Source organism: Haplochromis burtoni, unplaced genomic scaffold (genome assembly GCF_018398535.1).
Source record: "Haplochromis burtoni strain Fernald_Lab_line unplaced genomic scaffold, NCSU_Asbu1 Contig_8, whole genome shotgun sequence".
In the NCBI taxonomy this organism is placed as follows: Eukaryota; Metazoa; Chordata; class Actinopteri; order Cichliformes; family Cichlidae; genus Haplochromis; species Haplochromis burtoni.
In genome coordinates, this window is record NW_024582369.1 from 4,835,337 (window position 1) to 4,836,053 (window position 717).

Consider the following 717-nt stretch of genomic DNA (forward strand, 5'->3'; position numbering starts at 1 on the left):
CCATTCGCTGGGGAAACATGGGCAAAGAAACCCCATGAATCAAAAGCAATCTCGGTATTGATGGCTCATGTTTCAATAAAAATCAATGGTGCTTGCCTTGTGTCAGGCGGGGTCAACTCTCCAATTCAATTTCCTCCTGGGGTAGAGCTACACAGGCAGGGGTTACAGAGGCAGTGTGTGTATGTGTGTGTCTGTCCTAATATCACACGTGGATGTAGCTACTGCTGCAATGTGTGAAATCGTCATAACAGCTTCGATAAAGCTAAAGTCATCAACAAGCAAACTGTACTTTTTTATTGAATGTACAGCTAGTTTTTAAAGTAGTATGTTTTAAAGCACTTTGTTATGATTTACAGCTGTAGTTCGGAGTTTAAAAGTGGACATCAGTCTGCACTTTTTGTCTGTGTTTCTTCGGTTGCGTATGATTGATGTCGTTTCAAGTTGACTGCACAACCGGCGGTTGCCGTCTTCACTCAGTCGACAGCATTTCATTGCTCATCGTTAGTCTGTTCTGGGAAATCACTGTGACCAAAAATGAATAAATAAATAATAATAATCTGCAACTGAACTGTCCATTAACATCTGCTTCTGCATTAATTTGGTCTTTCAGTTTCGATTACTCACAGTTGTTTATTCAGGGGCAATTACGAGCATCCACATATAACGGGTCACGTGTTCGGCTGGACACAACAGTTAATGTTTGCTCTCTGTCCCAGT